Source organism: Protopterus annectens, chromosome 12.part0 (assembly GCF_019279795.1).
Source record: "Protopterus annectens isolate FY-2018-M chromosome 12.part0, PAN1.0, whole genome shotgun sequence".
Classification (NCBI taxonomy): Eukaryota; Metazoa; Chordata; order Ceratodontiformes; family Protopteridae; genus Protopterus; species Protopterus annectens.
Genome location: NC_056746.1, coordinates 97068695 through 97086494, shown reverse-complemented (window position 1 = coordinate 97086494; position 17800 = coordinate 97068695). Strand labels below are relative to the sequence as shown.

At 38.5% G+C, this 17800-nt stretch overlaps 1 protein-coding gene across 1 annotated transcript in view; it reads left to right on the top strand.

The window, feature by feature from the left end:
• Positions 1-15458: 15458 nt before the first annotated feature.
• Positions 15459-17800, top strand: part of LOC122816372 (testis-expressed protein 2-like) — a 434050-nt gene continuing 431708 nt past the window's right edge. Inside the window, exon 1 of the mRNA XM_044089116.1 lies at positions 15459-16539. The gene's annotated coding sequence lies outside the window, so the exon portion shown is untranslated. The remainder of the gene's footprint in view (positions 16540-17800) is intronic.

Here is a 17800-nt window from a genome sequence, read left to right as displayed (position 1 = left end):
ATTACTGCATGTTTAATGTGTAATACACAGGAGAGTACAAACGGTATGTCTAACTCCACCCATGTTACAGACCATATCATTTAAGATGAGTCCTTAATATCACTGCATGTTTAATGTATAATACACAGGAGTGTACAAACGGTATGTCTAACTACACCCTTGTTAAAGACCATATCATTTAAGATGAGTCCTTAATATTACTGCATGTTTAATGTATGATACACAGGAGAGTACAAACGGTATGTCTAACTGCACCCTTGTTACAGACCATATCATTTAAAATGAGTCCTTAATATTACTGTATGTTTAATGTATATTACACAGGAGTCTACAAACAGTATATCTAACTACACCCTTGTTACAGACCATATCATTTAAGATGAGTCCTTAGTATCACTGCATGTTTAATGTATAATACACAGGAGTGTACAAACAGTATGTCTAACTACACCCTTGTTACAGACCATATCATTTAAGATGAGTCCTTAATATCACTGCATGTTTAATGTATAATACACAGGGGAGTACAAACAGTATTTCTAACTACACCCTTGTTACAGACCATATCATTTAAGATGAGTCCTTAATATCACTGCATGTTTAATGTATAATACACAGGAGAGTACAAACGGCATGTCTAACTACACCCTTGTTACAGACCATATCATTTAAGATGAGTCCTTAATATCACTGCATGTTTAATGTATAATACACAGGAGAGTACAAACGGCATGTCTAACTACACCCTTGTTGCAGACCATATCATTTAAAATGAGTCTTTAATATCACTGCATGTTTAATGTATAATACACAGGAGAGTACAAACGGTATGTCTAACTACACCCTTGTTACAGACCATATCATTTAAGATGAGTCCTTAATATCACTGCATGTTTAATGTATAATACACAGGAGAGTACAAATGGTATGTCTAACTACACCCTTGTTACAGACCATATCATTTAAGATGAGTCCTTAATATTTCTGCATGTTTAATGTATAATACACAGGAGAGTACAAACGGTATGTCTAACTACACCCTTGTTACAGACCATATCATTTAAGATGAGTCCTTAATATCACTGCATGTTTAATGTATAATACACAGGAGAGTACAAATGGTATGTCTAACTACACCCTTGTTACAGACCATATCATTTAAGATGAGTCCTTAATATTTCTGCATGTTTAATGTATAATACACAGGAGTTTACAAAATATAGTCTAACTACACCCTTGTTACAGACCATATCATTTAAGATGAGTCCTTAATATTTCTGCATGTTTAATGTATAATACACAGGAGTCTACAAACGGTATGTCTAACTACACCATTGTTATACACCATATCATTTAAGATGAGTCCTTAATATCACTGCATATTTAATGTGTAATACACAGGAGAGTACAAACGGTATGTCTAACTACACCTTTGTTACAGACCATATCATTTAAGATGAGTCCTTAATATTTCTGCATGTTTAATGTATAATACACAGGAGTTTACAAACGGTATGTCTAACTACACCCTTGTTACAGACCATATAATTTAAGATGAGTCATTAATATCACTGCATGTTTAATGTATAATACACAGGAGAGTACAAACGGTATGTCCAACTACACCCTTGTTACAGACCATATCATTTAAGATGAGTCCTTAATATCACTGCATGTTTAATGTATAATACACAGGAGAGTACAAACGGTATGTCCAACTACACCCTTGTTACAGACCATATCATTTAAGATGAGTCCTTAATATCACTGCATGTTTAATGTATAATACACAGGAGAGTACAAACAGTATGTCTAACTACACCCTTGTTACAGACCATATCATTTAAGATGAGTCTTTAATATCACTGCATGTTTAATGTATAATACACAGGAGAGTACAAACGGCATGTCTAACTACACCCTTGTTATATACCATATAATTTAAGATGCATCCTTAATATCACTGCATGTTTAATGTATAATACACAGGAGAGTACAAACAGTATGTCTAACTACACCCTTGTTGCAGACCATATCTTTTAAGATGAGTCTTTAATATCACTGCATGTTTAATGTATAATACACAGGAGAGTACAAACGGCATGTCTAAGTACACCCTTGTTACATACCATATAATTTAAGATGAGTCCTTAATATCACTGCATGTTTAATGTATAATACACAGGAGAGTACAAACGGTATGTCTAACTGCACCTTTGTGACAGACCATATCATTTAAGATGAGTCCTTAATATCACTTCATGTTTAATGTATAATACACAGGAGACTACAAACGGTATGTGTAACTACACCCTTGTTACAGACCATATCATATGAGTCCTTAATATTACTGCATGTTTAATGTATAATACACAGGAGAGTAGAAACGGTATGTCTAACTACACCCTTGTTACAGATCATATAATTTAAGATGAGTCCTTAATATCACTGCATGTTTAATGTATAATACACAGGAGAGTACAAACGGTATGTCTAACTGCACCCTTGTTACAGACCATATCATTTAAGATGAGTCCTTAATATTACTGCATGTTTAATGTGTAATACACAGGAGAGTACAAATGGTATGTCTAACTACACCCTTGTTACAGACCATATAATTTAAGATGAGTCCTTAATATCACTGCATGTTTAATGTATAATACACAGGAGAGTACAAACGGTATGTCTAACTACACCCTTGTTACAGACCATATAATTTAAAATGAGTCCTTAATATCACTGCATGTTTAATGTATAATACACAGGAGAGTACAAACGTTATGTCTAACTACACCCTTGTTACAGATAATATCATTTAAGATGAGTCCTTAATATTACTGCATGTTTAATGTATAATACACAGGAGAGTACAAACGGTATGTCTAACTACACCCTTGTTACAGACCATATCATTTAAGACGAGTCGTTAATATCACTGCATGTTTAATAAATGAAGAAAATAATGAAGGGATTGCAGCAGCCGAGGCATTTTCAGCTGAAGTCAAATGATAGTTCCAAAAATGGAGCAGCTGTCTGTTCCTGTATGTACCGTATGCATAGTGGGACATGCATGAAAAGTTTCTAGGCTTTGAATAAGAATGAGGCCTGGATGCAGCATGTCTACAAATGTAACACTGCAAATGCTTACAGAGAACAATACTTATTTAAGTCATGAGTGAGTCAGTGCTGCAAAGGTACTAGCGCTAGTAGTGCAACAGGAATGCCGCTGCCGTTCAAACTAGGTTTCATGAAAAGTTCCAAAAGCTACATACATACATTGCTACAGCCATTGGTTGAACATTGCTGTTTTGGACAGTGCAACAAATATTCAAATGGCTGATGAGTTCTTTTCATTACTATAAAATTGACATAACTTCTTTAATGATTCAGCTGTGCGAGTCTACATTTTAGAGATGTGAAAGGAATGGTTTTTGGAGTTGTGTCAGCAACAGTATGCTTGCCTGACAAATGGAAGGGAAGACAGTTGTACAGATGGTGGGCAAACAGAAAGGGGATGGTGATGAGGGTCTCAGAGTACCATTGTGGTCCGGAAAACCTCGGTAAAGTGTTTATCTGACCTCAGCTGGATTTTCTAGTTTGTTGCATGTAATAATTTTCATAGGACAGTACAAACCATCCTGGAGACCCGTCAGCACTATGAAGAAGATGTAACCAGCGTTCTTTGTAGGCTTCAGGCCAAGGCATTTCCAACTGCAGCAGACAGAACATTTACCATTAAAGTTAGCATGTTTGAGTTGGTTCTGAAATAAAACAAAAGCAATATTTTTGTAAAGTCATTCCACTCTTCAGGTCTGTAGCTGTCAACACCTGTTCAGCCTGTAAGAAGATTGCAAGCACAATTATGTGAAGCAAGACATGCCAATGAGTCAGAATCGGACATGTGGTGTACAGTACAGATAGAAGCAGAAAGGTTAATCCTCGATAACAGTTTGCTTCAACCACTTCAGAAGGATTATTTGGTTGTGCAATATAGACTTAGGACTTCAGCAGTCATCATTGTAAGCCATTCTTCAGTTGGGGGAGCTAAGTACAACCATGCTCATAAAGGATTTCAAGAAGAGAGTAATTTGAATACTAAAATCGTCACTTATTCTACCTTAAGTCTACTCTGTAGTTAAAGGATTTAAAACATATCCTTGTGTAGGCTACAGGGATGCAGACAAATGAGATGGACTTCCTGAGTACCTTTCCCAATGTTGTCAAAGTTAATATGTAGTGTGGCTTCTGCTACATTATCATGTATACACTTAAAGGTTCAGATAAGATCATAACTACATTATCTATAACCTAAAAGGTGATATTCATAGGCCCATGCTTCACAAATGAATCTGTAAAAAGTGCCACTAGGCCTGCATGTAAGCAAATTGCAAATGAGTAGAACAGGCTTTACAAGTTCTGAGACTTGCTATGAAATCCCCAGTACACTCTCAGATATCTAAATCTAAGTGATCTAACAAGAGTGTACTTTGTGTAGAAATGTTCCGAATGTTGTGTACATGCACCATATATACAATGGAATCCCCAGTACACTCTCAGATATCTAAATCTGTGTAAACTGATCTAACAAGAGTGTACTTTGTGTAGAAATGTTCCGAATGTTGTGTACATGCACCATATATACAATGGAATCCCCAGTACACTCTCAGATATCTAAATCTGTGTAAACTGATCTAACAAGAGTTTACTTTGTGTAGAAATGTTCCGAATGTTGTGTACATGCACCATATATACAATGGAATCCCCAGTACACTCTCTGATATCTAAATCTGTGTAAACTGATCTAACAAGAGTGTACTTTGTGTAGAAATGTTCCAAATGTTGTGTACATGCACCATATATACAATGGAATCCCCAGTACACTCTCAGATATCTAAATCTGTATAAACTGATCTAACAAGAGTTTACTTTGTGTAGAAATGTTCCAAATGTTGTGTACATGCACCATATATACAATGGAATCCCCAGTACACTCTCAGATATCTAAATCTGTGTAAACTGATCTAACAAGAGTGTACTTTGTGTAGAAATGTTCCGAATGTTGTGTACATGCACCACATATATCTGTATATTTCCGTCTGTCCATCTACAACTCCCTTTTTCCCATTTTTGCACATGGGGTTTGGGTGTCATTTCAACAGTGACAATCATCTATCGCTAAGGTTTACACTACTGGGTGGCTAGCCCTGCCATGGTGGTTCTTCCCAACCACACACTCGCACTCACACTCACACCTATCACCAATTAGAGATCACTGCATGTCTTTGGAATGTGGGAGGAAACCGAAGCACCCAAAAGAAACCAGCCTGCACTCAAAGAAGTAGAAAACTGCCATTGTCATCCCCTTGCACAAAGGCAGTGCCACTACTGACCATGGAAACTATCATCCCATTAGCTTGACAAGTCTGATCTGTAAAGCCGTGGAGTACATTATTATGGATCCCATAAACAAGGATATAGGCAATCTCCAAGCACTTGACCCCACCCAGTTCAGATTTGTCAAGGGCAGATCTTGCCTGTTAAACCTGGTTGACTTCTTTGAGACTGTCACCAAGGCCCTGGATGAGGGAAAGTTAGTACATACAGCTTACCTTGACTTGGACAAGGCCTTTGACACAATCCCCCACTCGGGCATCATCAAAAAGCTAACAAAACTTGGCGTAAATCCCTATCTTATCAGGTGGGTGGCCAACTGGCGCACTGACTCAAAATAGGTGCTGCCACCTCTGATAGCAGACCTGTCCTTAGTGGAGTTCCCCAGGGATCTGTCCTGGGACCCGTACTGTTTGGCATCAACTTCTCAGAGTCAAAGATAAAAAGCCTGTGGCTGACCAAGTTTGCGGATGACTGTAGGTTGGGTGCTGTCAGTGACTCCCCAAATGATGTTAACATACTCCAAGAGGGTTTCACAGCAACTAATGACTGTGCCAAAGTCATGGCCTCACATCAACAGCACCCCCATAAGCACATAACCTGTGATGACAGACCTGGGTACTCAGGTTGACAACAATCTCACATTCGACCATCATGTAGTGGCAGTGGTCAGAAAACCCTTTTACTTGGTTCATCTCATAAGTAAAGGGATTGCATCCAGAAAAAAAGAGGTTATTACCTCTCTATACTTCTCCCTCATTAGACCAATAATTGAGAATAACTCCCCGTTTGGTATGTACCTCTCCAAACATCTGCATCAACTTGAAAGGCCACAGGAAATACCTCACAAAGAGAATCCATGGCCTCCAACACCTGTCCTATGTGGACAGGCTCAAATCACTATCACTACACAGTATCGTACAGATTGTTCAGAGGTGATCTGTGTGCCACCTATAAAGCAGTCTTGGACCTTGCCCTAGCAGAGATGCTTCATAGCCATAAGTCTAAGTCCTCGAGCATTATCTGATTGAAAGGCCTGAATCTAATATGCAACATTAACAAAACCAGCTGGAAAGACAGGTTTGTCTCCCACAGGCTGCCCTGTCTCTGGAATAGAGTTCCTATACATGTCAAACACAGTACCTCGCTGACCCTCTTCAAGCGCAACCTTGATGAGTGGTTGGGAAACCACAAATTTGTCCTATGGATTCCACCTATGTCCCTCACTGACAAGGGTAACAGGTGCTGACTGAGGTTTCTTTTTGGGGATAAAGTCTTGGCTAGGCTTGTAAGGGCCCCAAGGTCATTAGCCTAGTAACCTCCTATGATCCTATGATCTTTTTAAAACAAAAAGCATCATTTTAATTAGTACAAGAAATGTATCTTTCAAACAAAACAGTTAAAAGTTAAGAGCTTTTGCTCTTATCAGTAGCACTTCATCAGAACTGGTTATGCATTACATAATACAGTTGTTATATAACATTGTTCAGTTGTCACATGACTTTAAGGAACCATTCAAAATTTAGTTGCCATGGAATACTGGTGGAAGCATGGGATGTAATGTGATCTCAATAGTCATTCAGTTGCCTAATAAAGAAATCAGTACCCTACACTCACATAAGTAGTAAATAAAATAAATATGTAAAATAAATTGAATGTTAGTCATACCAATAACAATCTTAATAAAACTTATATAAAACTTAAGAAACAACTTTAAAAAGCTTGTAAAAAGCTGGTAAGAAACTTTTAAAAAACTCATGAAAAACTTTATGAAAAATGTAACAGTGTTCAAAGTATCACAGTCTTCATCTTCGATGCAGGTGTAATGGAAATATGTTGGTTGGGTCCTGTGAAGTTGGTAGCATTTAACTTAAGTTGCCATTTTAACTCTTTATATTCCAAAAGGTTTTCCCAGTTTCCTCCCTTTTTATCAATAGGAATGATCTCTAAGATGCCAAATACAAAATTCTTAAAACCTTGGCATGACACAGAATGTCTATGCAATGCAGTGTTAGTGTTTTTGTTTTTTATATTGTAGTTGTGTTCATACATCCTTTTCCGTAAGGACTGCTCAGTCTTTCCAACATAAGAAGTGGGACAATTGGTGCACTTTGCTAGGTAAATAACCCCATTAGTGTGACAGTTCCCTTTAACTAAATTGATCCTAATGGTTGTGTAGCAATCCAAAGTGATATTGGGGGTGTCCATAATGTTGCTGCATTGGTTACAGCTCCCATATTTTTGGTGCCAATATCAGTATTATGTCTACCAGATTGATTGTGTTCTAAACGTTTCTTAATGTTCATACCAGTTTTGTTTATGAAGTTGGGTTTCTCTCCCAATTTATGGTAATTGTCATCATCTGTCGTAAATATACTCCAGTTGTTCTTAACAATATCTTTGATGTGCTTACTTTGTTCCCTATATTGGAGTATCAGGGCCTGTGAAAATTTGTTTGTAGAGTAAATTATTGATGCAGTGGGTTCAGCTGTCATAGTATTTGATAATAATTTGTCTGGGTAACCCCGCTCTAAAAACTTGCTGTGGATCTTCTCTTACTCTTGCTTAAAAAGATTGAGGTTAGAACACATCCTGGCAGCTCTGACTAACTGCCCCTTAAATACGTTGTTTTTAATATGCTAGGGGTGAGTACTACCAAAGTGCAAATAGGTGTTAGAAAATGTGGGTTTCCTGTAAATCCTAGTTTCAAATCTAGTCAGAATGATATCCTTATAAACTGGCAAATTAATTTTAAATGGTTCCTTAAAGTCATGGGACAACTGAACAATGTTATATAATAACTCTATTATGTAATGGACAACTAGTTCTGATGAAGTCCTACCAATAAGGACATTTGCTCTTAACTTTTAACTGTTTTGTTTGAAAGATACGTTTCTTGTACTAATTAAAACTATGATTTTTATTTTAATATGCTCCTCGATGGTCATTTGTTTCTTAACATCAACTGAGTGATTTACCAAGACTGGGAGAACACTATATGAGCATTTTTGATTTATTTGGTTGCTTGATTTTTGCTGCATGGACACTTGGCACTTCTTGTGGTTATTTTGAGACTAACGTAAAATACAGATGAGACAAGAACAGCATGTTGGGCTGACAAGTAGAAGTGGAGACAGATGTACAGATTGTGGACAGACAGAAAGGGGAGGTGATGATGGCCTTGTACACTGTACCATCCTGGTGTGGAAAACCTCAGTGATTGCCCTGCCATGTTGGTTCTACTTGGGATGGATTCTGATGGTGGGGGGGTGAGTCGAGGCATCTGGTGATTTGGTGGGTGGAGCTGAGACAGATGCTAAGTCTTACATCTGCTGGAGGAAATGGTCATATGGGTTCCACTACCTATACACCATAATCTAAACTGCAGCCTCCAGCAGTTCCTGGTGCTCAGGGGGTTGGCTTTCCAGGCTGCAATGCCTTGTGGTGCCCACAGGGATGCAGCCACTGCTCTCTCCCTATGAAGCAGAGGGTAGCGGTGATATGTCCTGCACCTGGGTTGACTGAGGCTGAGGTGCACAAAGTTCTACTGGATCTGCAGAAAAAAAACAGAACAGTGGATAAACAAAGGAAAATAGAGAATGTAAGAAGGAGATATAACAAAATGACTCACGTTTAATTGCAAATGCTTTTATTTCACTGACAAAAATGATAGTAATAATATTTGTATTCAGGAATGTTAAACTCACAGTAATGAAAAAATATTATTGCAATTTATTTTACCAGTAAATACTGACAGCTGTTGCTTTGGTCACTTTAAAATTATTCATGTTTGTAATAGTGCATTTCCTTTACCATGACTGAATAACTATTTCAGTTTCTGTGCTGAAATGACACCTGTTATTTACTGACATGTTATTATTGCTGTACACCTGACTGCTTGACAAGATTCCAGATGCATTCTATGGTTAAATGATTCCTCAATTTAATTTTATTTGCATTTAATTTATTTTATTTTATTTATTTTATTTTTACATTTGTTAACCGGGAAATTCCGACTGGACCAGGTCCATTTTCAGCGGAGGCCCGGGGAGAAAAGCTCCAACATCAAGTTATACAAATACAGTACATCCAGCATAATACACAAAAACAGGTTACATCATGTATACTGAGCATAGTAATATAACAAGAATTAATAAAAACACTCCAGGTAAAAGATATAGAACATGGGTAAAAAGACAATGTCAGTCATACTTTGGTAAGAAAAGAAAATATATCAAGTAGGATTCTACAGTTAAAAGTACCCTTTCAGGTGACCAAGCCTACAGGGGATCAGAGCTCCAGCATGTGATCAGAGAGGAATTTGGGGAGTTAATAGTAGTATGGGTAGGGTTATGTGATACAAGGGCATAACCATGTACTAAGAAGGTGCGATTTGAGGGAGTTTTTGAATATGGATGTGGAGGGCAGTGGACACAGATAGGGAAGAGAGTTCCAATTTCTGGCAACGGTGTGGGAGTAGAGCGCTTTCCCTGCATTATTGTTAGCCTTGGTGATGCAGAGGAGAGATTTTCACTGGATATTAGGTACCGGTTTGTAGTATAGATAGTAAGTAGGTTGGATAATGAGGGGTTTTTTCAGGATATTTGAGAATATTGTAGGCTGTGCCCAGCTGGTGATAGTTAAGTAGCTGTGGTAGCTCAAGCCATTTTAGTTCTTTTAGTGCAGCCCAGTGATGGGTTCTATAGGTTGAGTTAGTAGCAAACTTGGCTATTTTATTGTAGCATGATTCTAGTTTGTCTAGGTCACATTGTCTGATTTGGGTAAAGATTGGTGCTGCGTATAATAGAGTTGAGAGGAGGTGGCTTTGTGCAAGAGTGACTCTTGCTTTTTGTGAGAGAAAGGACTTATGCCTGTATAGGGAGCCTAGTTTTTTGTGTACTAGTTTTATGGTATGTGAGATATGAACATCAAAGTGGAGATTATTGTCTATTTCAATGCCCAGAAGTTTGGTATGGTTAGAAGGGGAGATGGTGGTGCCGTCATTAGAGGTTATGGTAAAGGAGAGGGTTTTTTTTGATCTATTAGGGGTAAATAGTAGCAGTTTTGTCTTTTTGGGATTTAGAATTAGTTGGATCCCAGATATCCATTTTTCTACTGAGATAAAGGTATCTTGAGTGAGTGTACGTAGGGTGGTGGGAGATGAGGCGGAGCAGATCAGAGTTGAATCATCTGCATATTGTATGAGTGTGGCATGTTGTGTAGAGCATTTGAGGTTATTTGTGAAAATAGAGAACAGTGGGCCCAGTATAGAGCCCTGTGGGACACCTATGGTGGTTGGAAGTTGTGTAGACAGAGTTCCTTTCCACTGGACTGATTGTTGCCTGTCAGACAAGTAGCTTCTGAACCAGGCTATAGTAGAGGAGGTGAAGGATAATGATGTTAGTGAGTCTAGTAGAATGGAGTGGGAGACCATATCAAATGCTTTTGAGAGGTCTAGGAAAATGGCCGATACATATCTGTTATCATTCCTGTGAAGGTTTATATAATTAGTGAAAGATAAAAGGGCTGTGGTAGTGCTGTGATGTGGACGGAAACCGTGTTGTGTGGTAGATAGTAGATCGTGTGTGTTAAGAAATGTCATCACTTGCAAGTGGATGCATTTCTCAAGAATTTTGGATAAGGGGCAAAGGATGGCAATAGGTCGGTAGTTGGAGAATTCATAAGAATTACCTCCTTTATGGAGAGGAATGATGCGAGATACTTTCCAGAGTTTGGGTATGTAGGATTCTTGTATGGAGCGGTTGATAAGGATGGAGACAGGATATGATAAGGAGTCACTAGCCATTTTTAGGTATGCAGCAGGTATGTTATCAGCTGCTAGTGTGGTTGGCTTTACTTTTAGGAGGAGGTTTTTTATAGTTGAGGTGGGCACTGGTGATAGGCTGAAAGAGGGGTGGTGTGGAATAGGTTATGTTGTGACTGAGGTAGACTGTTTTTGGTTATTTGACTGGACAGGGCTAAGATGGATTTAGTAAAATGGTTATTAAATTGAGAAGCTGTGTCTAGGGTATTGTTAGTAGAGATGGGTGCTGGGGTTGTGGTCTTGCCTGGCTTTAGTAGGGAGTTAATGGCATGCCAGAATTTTTTTGGACTATTTGAATATTTCCTTTGGGCGCTAAGAAAATAGTTTTGTTTGTTTATTTTGGATTCAGCCTTGGCGTTGTTTCTAAGATGTTGATAGTATTGTCTGGAGCTTGGGGTTTTGTCAGTTTTCCAGATTTTCCAGGCTTTATCTCTAGCTTTTAGTAAGGCTCTGGTATCCCTATTTAGCCAGGGTGCGTAGTTGGCTTTAACTCTGATCTTTCTGCTTGGAGCTAGACTATTAAGGATGTTAGAGAAGGTAGTATTGAAGTAGTCTACTGCCTGGTCTAACCTGAGTGTCCGTAGTGGTTCCCAGTTGCAGTGGCTTAGGACAGTATTTAGGTATCGTGGGGTAAGGTTATGGTCATCTCGTACAAATTTGTAGACTACTGGTTTGGGGTGATTGGAGTGTTTCTGGAGTAGGAAGGTGGGGAGATGATCACTTAAGTCATCTGGGAGGCAGCCTACTGTATAGTTTTGTTTGGGATAGTTGGTTAGTGTCCAGTCCAGTATGGATTCTCTCTTTGTTTTCTCATCTATTCTAGTTGGTTCTTCAATTAGTTGAGAGAACCCATATAGATTGATATGTGTAGAGGGGCTGCTGGAGTTACAGGTTGCCCAGTCAGTGTTAAGGTCTCCTAGTAGGATCGTTTCCTGAGGTAGATTGTCCTTTGTCCAGTGTAGGATGTCTTCTATTATGAGCGAGTTGTTGCCTGGAGGTATATAGCAGCATATTATATTAATCTTCTTGGTGTTTCTTATGGATAGGACAGAAAACAGGACTTCAGCAGTTTGAAAAGTGGGTGGTGTGGTGTGCAGGAGCTGGAGGTTAAGGGTGTTTTTAAAGAGAATGGCTACTCCTCCTCCTTTCCTGTTTGTTCTATCAGATCTAAGTGTATTATACCCTGGGGAAGAAAGACTTCATCTTGGATACTGGGTGTAAGCCAGGTTTCTGTAATGGCAGTATATCAGGGTTGTAGTGGGCTATGAATGCATGTAGGTCTGTTAGCTTATTGGTAATACTTCTTATGTTGAGATTTAGGATTAGCAGGTCAGATGCTTGTCTAGCTGAGAGGGGACCTGGATTTGGGTGAATGTCACCAGAGGTTAGCAGAATTTGTAGGAGTGTCAGTATGTGTTTTTTAATATTAATTGTTTGCGAGCTTGGTCTATGAAAGTTTTTCTTAGTGTGATGAGATGGTGTAATTTTTGTTAGTGAGTAATATGTAGTTGTAAGATTTATGATTGTAGGGCAGATGTAGAAGTCTGAGTGGGTTTGAGAGGGTGGGCTAGTGTGGGTAGTGTGATAGTAGTTGTGCAATACATCGGTAAAACGGACAGAAGGTTAAAAGAACGAGTATACGAACATCTATATAAAATAAAGACCCTTAACAGAGACAATGCACTGGCTAGACACATTATTTCCTGTCCACAACATTCATTTTTGTTCAAAGCAATTGATTCAGTTGTTGATGATAGTCGGGGGGGCCCGCTTACACTTTTACTTGTGCAACTTGAGTTAAGTTGGCAAATACGCACTGGGGCAATGTTTTACCCGGGTTTGAATGAGACAATATCTTTAAACAGTATATTGAAGTTGAAAAATCTCAAACGTTAATGTGTGTATGCATTTTTATAAAATGCGTTCATATTTGAGATATTTGACTTCATTTGACTCGGATATGTAAGTTTCTGACTTCTTAGTTAACTAAGTAATATCATACTTTGAGAGTCAACATAATAATTTGAGATATAGTATTGTCAGTATATGTATATATATTTTTTCACCATTACAGGTAAAAATTTTGAAGCAAGGGAAGAGTTGAGATGTTCTAAAATATTGCTAGTCATATTTGTTTTTAAAAAATGTTTTAAGTAACAATAATGTGGATGTGCCTTTAAGACACAAGATTTTAACTAGATGTGTCATGTGACAAAAAGGGTGTGTATATATTGCTTGTGTTGAAGTTTGTTCAGTTTCTGATGAAGTCTTGCCACATGTGCAAGACGAAAAGCGCTTCATTAAACTGAGAGAGAATCAAACTGAGAGAGAATTTGCTTTGGTGTTTCCAAGCTGTCTTTTTGTTTTTCGCTAGTGTGTGTCTGTGTGCCAGACTCCAAAAGAGTTGTTCTTGGTGTAAATCTCTCCTGATTCCAAAAGGCTTGCTTTCAGTGTGACTTACTTCAGTGTAAGGCCTATCTATAAGCTTGCAGAGGGGGCCAGATTCCAAAAGACCTGCTCTCAGTGCAAGTGGCCACTTACACTGAGAACAAGTGTTTTGGAATTGGGCCTTGGGATTCACAGCAAAAAAAAAAATAATAAAATACTGTGGATGTTATTTATTTCACTTCCTGCTTCTAGGAGCATTTCTGCTATCTTGTTTTGGAGGCAGACTTTGTGTGAAATGACACACAATTCTATTTTCTCTGTCGTTTGCAGTTTCAGTCCAGCCTGAATTTAGATTTTTGCAAATGGAAACAAACTGTATGTTGTGAATGAAACAGAGCCGGTATAACAATTACAATTTCAAAAGCTCAGTTCACTTTCATTTTAATATTATACAGGAGCACAGAAAGTGACTATATTTTGGGGGTTGTGGAGGCAAACTGATTAGGTACAGGACACCAGTTACAACATCACTGCTGAATGTTCATTGGTATGGCCTGTATATTAAAATCAGCATGACAAAATATATGATAGCTTTCTCTTTTGTTAAGAGACAGCTAAAAATGTATACAGAAAATGGACATAGAAAGTGGCTATCTTTTTTTTTTTTTTTTTTTTTGCGGGGGTTGGGGGCAAGCAATGTGTAAAATCAAATGACAGCGATAAAGGTCCAAATCAAATGAACACTAACATGTCTCATTTGGGGAGGTCACAGTGCATGTGTCTCAACCACAATTTGTAGAACAATTCTCGATATATTGATGTGACAATGACTTATTCACCTTGGAAGGTGGTGCACCCTTCATAAACAATGCATTCCACACAGATAATATGTGTGCAAAAAGAATTAAACTACTTAAAGTCTCATAGATAATTATTGACCCTTGTACTATGCAATATGAGTACTCAAAAGTGTGCTGTACAAGTGTAATTAGGGGTAGTTACACGTTTCCCCTATTCATGAGAGCCAGTGGTAGTCAACTGGGGATGAATTTGTGATTGTCTTCAACTTTATGTCCTTTGTAAGGTGTAGAGTGGGGATATGAATATGTATATTTATGATAACTAGGTATCCGCGATTGTTTATCGGGAAGTTGATAAGTCTGGGTTTGAGCCTTTGCTGTTGTCATTCAGCAGATGTCCTGCAAAAGAACTGCATTTTTATTATTCCTGAGGTTTGAATTTTGAGCAGGAATATTATGGTCAGAATAGTTATGTTATATTATGTGTAGACAGATTTATCCTGTACCTGGACATACAGTGATGTCCACTGCTTGTTTTAACAAGTGCTGACCATTCTCTTACATACCTCTCAACCTGTTAGTGCAAGAAATCTGGGCAAAGGCCGACAAAATGGGCGGACAAAGGCCCAAAAATAGGGACATTTTGTAAATAATGCTCTTATAAACTTAGAAAATTGCTAAAGTAGCAGGGTTTGTTTTAACACAGACTTTCTGAAGGACCTGAAGTCTGAAACTCAAATGTATGTTGATTTATTACTGACTTCAATCCTCAGATCATCATAGTGATTTGCCAGAAAACCACAAGTTTTATGAGGAACAGACCAAAAATATGAGACAATAATCTGGACATTCTGCAAAAATCTGGACAGTTGAGAGGTATGATTACCCATTGCAATTGTTTACCGTGGTAACGCATAATGTGGACGCTGAAGTTTTGTTTACTCAGTTATGACATTTATTAGTTGGACCTACAGTGCGTGTAAACCATTGCTGTCTCAGCATCTCTCTGCTGCAGTAGACAAAATGCACAACGTCCAGCACCTTTTCTCGATTCCAGCTAAGGAAAGAAGTCACAGTCCAGTGCACAGCCTGGGGGAAGGGGAATGGAAAACAGGTTTGTGTCCCTCTGGCTGTTGCCCCGGATGGTACCGGCGAAGGTCAGTTGAAATGACAGCACTTTCAAAAAAATGCATCCTGTCCCATCTGAAAGGCAGAAGCAAATTGGAAGCCTGCATCCCCTGCAGGCTGTGAGGCTCCATTCATCACGCGCATCCGATGTGAAGCTGATGCCTCGATTTATCACGCGCATCCGAAGCGAGCCGCATGGCTCCATTTATCACGCAATCCGATAGGAATTGAACGGCTTTGATTTATCACGTGCAGTGCAGGCGCTGATGTGGCAGGATATGTAGGTAGTGCTGCCCGACTTCGAGCTCCTGACCAGCACTACAGATGCAATGCATGCAAACAGCTCAGGAAGACCAGTAGGCACAGAATGCACACCATGAGTGCCATACTTAGTAATACTGCAACTTGTCGCACTAATTTATTTCCAGGATTAGGATTTATACAGTTTCTGCGAGCTTCACGTGCATTGTCAGGGTGTAGGAACAGCTCTAAGACTAAATGTGATGTGAGTAAAGAGATTGCTGTGTAACCTCCTACGTCTCCATCTGTCCTTTTGCATTTTTTTTGCCAGTGGGACTAAGTCCTAGTTTAGTTAGTTATATGCTTTCCACTTCTCAGTGTCAGATGCGAATGTATTGACTTGGGTTTGGACTGCTGATTTTTACTTCAGGACGAATCTGCAGTTTCTTTTGAACTTAGCAGCATGCAGAGAGGAGACACTTGATACCTTCAGCAGTCCCACCATACCATGTCATCTGTACAAATTAAACCTCAACTCCCCATCATCTTAGCGTTTTTTATCGTTGTGCACGTTGTCCTTGGCACACATGGAGATGGTCTCTCACGGACATCGTACATTTGGTTACAGGATGCGATTTTTTTCGGTTTATAATAAGCCTCTTGCCCTTGATGTCCTGGAGAGTTTGAACCTATGCAGTCAGAAACCTGATACTAGCAGCTGAGGTTCCTGAAGTTTGCACTTTAAAAAAGCAGTTTCGAACCTTGGTAAGTTAATGGTCTATCTGATGAAATCATTTCTCTGAGTAGATATATTTTCGGTGTAGTAAGCAAACGTGTGTGTGTTTGGGGGCTACTTAGTTTCTGCTGACATCCATAATCTGGCTATGGGATGAACAGAATAGGCGCAAGGGACTTCCAAGTAATGGGCTGTGTGTAAACAGGATTCTTGCAGTTTAGATGACCTAGGCTTTCAGTCTTCTTTTTAAACACTGTATTGATTTTTTTCCTGAATAATGTTCCATTAGTAATAGACACCACAAACGCAAATTATGGAACATTTCCTAAATAACACAGGAACATACAACAGATGCAGGTGAGATCATAGTACCTGAGGGAACAGTTCATTGGCCCTAAAGCTGAACCTTTCAAGATCATGTACATATTGCATACATAGTATGTTAATGTAGAGTTACTGATTTACAAGCATTGTTACTTAAGTTCTGATATTAAAAAAAGAAACTGTTCCCAATACCCTTTTCCATCAACATGACTATATAATCCAGTAACTAATTTCCGCATTAGTGTGTATTTTGACTAATTGCTTGCTGAAAGTTATAGGTTTAGTGGTAAGCATACTTCTAAAATATCTTGACATTAAGAAGCACAAAGAAGCCTGAAATAATGTGGCACAAATATCTTGCATCAAGGAAACTTACAAATATTAGCACTATTCACTGAGAAATCTTCAAATAATAATGAATACTCCAGCACATGACTACAACCTGTGTAACGTTTACTTGGTTTTCTTTAGCAATTATTTATAAGTTATGCAGATGTGTCTCAGATTCTTTTTATAAGAGCAAATTAAAAACACTAGGGAATTCCTGAAAATCACTAACTATGGACTGCTCTGATAACTGAACACCTTCCTTCCCTCACCTTTCAGTCTTGCAAACAGGAGGGTGTCAGTATTGCTCTTCAGTCTCTTTACCTGAAATTCTTAATAGCAGGTTTTGTTAAGCATTCACCACTTCCATTGAAAGCTTATTGAATAACTTTGCCAGTGTTTTTTTTTCAACCCCATTGAACCCCCCCCCCCTTTTTTTTGCAGGGTTTCATTGCTGTCACTGGAAAACTGCTTAGTCAATATTCTTTTTATTATAAAAAGTAATTATTTGCTAGCTCTTCTTCCTGCAGTCTCCTATCCCACATTAAGTAATTGCTGCTACCTGCCAAGTACATTTTAAACAGGTTTCTTGTACAATATTTCTTTCCTGGTGAAGCACTGGGATATATATATTGTGCC